The 1,825-nt window shown below is 45.0% G+C and overlaps 1 protein-coding gene across 6 annotated transcripts in view; it reads left to right on the forward strand.

The window, feature by feature from the left end:
• Window positions 1–593: 593 nt before the first annotated feature.
• LOC123165109 (LOB domain-containing protein 40) overlaps window positions 594–1,825 on the forward strand; it is a 29,239-nt gene continuing 28,007 nt past the window's right edge. For 3 of the 6 annotated variants that reach the window (XR_006482795.1, XR_006482794.1, XR_006482793.1), the window contains exon 1: window positions 1,521–1,779. The gene's annotated coding sequence lies outside the window, so the exon portion shown is untranslated. Of the gene's footprint in view, window positions 629–1,511; window positions 1,780–1,825 lie in introns of those variants that run through there. The other 3 variants (XR_006482791.1, XM_044582738.1, XR_006482792.1) reach the window with 3 other exon arrangements.

Raw genomic sequence — 1,825 nt, forward strand, 5'->3', positions numbered from 1 at the left:
ATTGTTCACAACAAATGCCTCTAATGGATCTTGCACCTTTATCATTCAAGAATTGGAAATTTGGGTGGCTGTCACAGGCCAGAGTATCACAAGTTTTTGTGAGTAGAAGGGTATTTGAGTAGATGGACGCTTGTTTTTCTTTTTCTTATCTTTTTTCTTGTCTCTTGCTCCTCATTTGGTGGAAGTTTTTGTACTATACTTCCTTCTTTTATAAAACTATATGGTATAAATTTTGTGTACTCTTGAAAAAAAAGAATGTGTGAATGTACTGTCCATTTAATTAGTGAAGCAATTTTGTTTTCTCTCAAAACATTCTCCTTTTTTAGGGAAACAATAAAATTCTATTCGTGGGACCTCTCTTCTCCCTTCCCGCTGATGCCATGGCGACGAAGGGGAAATAAACCCCATCTGCAGGAACGAGGCTGGCTTGTTCGCACTAGTTCTGCTGACCCACTAAAATCAGATCCTTCATTAAATTAACACATCCTGCTTCTCCCGGCGACGGGCAGCGACGGCCGCGGCGAAGGAGGAGAAGGGGATGAGGGGTTGCGGCCAGAGGGATGTATTACGGGGAAATCCTCGCCGCGCAGGTGTAGGGTCGTCGGAGGGAGAGGGTCGCTGGTGACTGGTGAGCTCGCTTCCCTTAGGAACGACCCTCGGTTTGTGGTGTTCATAAATTTCCGATTTAGTTCGGCAATCTGAACTAGAATTAGATCAATACTTTTTTGCAGGATTGCCTGAAACTGCATCCATCAAGTTCCTTTTACTAACCACCATCTCACCACCATCACCATGACAAAACTTGCCGCTCTAACGGCATGCGCCACGACCATCATTGCGTCCTTCGTTGTGTTCATGACGATGATTACCCCGTACCCCTTTGGTGCCCACCATGCCCCCCTTGCTCGGCGAAGAATCGCATCCCCAAAAGAAGTGCGTGGACACCAATGTCCATGACAAAATGGATGGTACAGATACGTCATGTACTCACTTGTGTTGGTATAGAGGTCGTACCTATTTTTTTAGTGTATTTATGGTTCTCTGGTGTGAATTTGTAAATGTTGGAGGAGTGGTGGTACATCATGCGGAAGAGGATCCCCAAAGAGGATGCTGAACTTTGTGGAAACAAACAAATACTAGAGTGTTCAATAATTGTTCACAACAAATGCCTCTAATGGATCTTGCACCTTTATCATTTAAGAATTGGAAATTTGGGTGGCTGTCACAGGCCAGAGTATCGCAAGTTTTTGTGAGTAGAAGGGTATTTGAGTAGACGAACGCTTGTTTTTCTTTTTTTTAATCCTTTTTCTTGTCTCTTGCTTCTCATTTGGTGGAAGTTTTGTACTATACTTCCTTCTTTTATAAAACTATATGGTACAAATTTTGTGTACTCTCGAAAAAAAAGAATGTGTGAATGTACTGTCCATTTAATCAGTGAAGTAATTTTGTTTTCTCTCAAAACTTTCTCCTTTTTTGGGGGAAACAATAAAATTCTCTTCGTGGGACCTCTCTTCTCCCTTCCCGCTGATGACATGGTGACGAAGGGAAACAAACCCCACCGGCAGGAGCGAGGCTGGCTTGTTCGCACTAGTTTAGCTGACCCATTAAAATCAGATCCTTCATTAAATTAACACATCCTACTTCTCCCGGCGACGGGCAGCGGCGGCCGCGGCGAAGGAGGAGAAGGGGATGACAGGTTGCGCCCAGAGGGATGTATAACGGGGAAATCCTCTCCGCGCCGGTGTAGGGTCGTCGGAGGGAGAGGGTCGCTGGTGACTGGTGAGCTCGCTTCCCTTAGCAACGACCCTCGGTCTGTGGTGTTCAT

Source organism: Triticum aestivum, chromosome 7D (genome assembly GCF_018294505.1).
Source record: "Triticum aestivum cultivar Chinese Spring chromosome 7D, IWGSC CS RefSeq v2.1, whole genome shotgun sequence".
NCBI lineage: Eukaryota > Viridiplantae > Streptophyta > Magnoliopsida > Poales > Poaceae > Triticum > Triticum aestivum.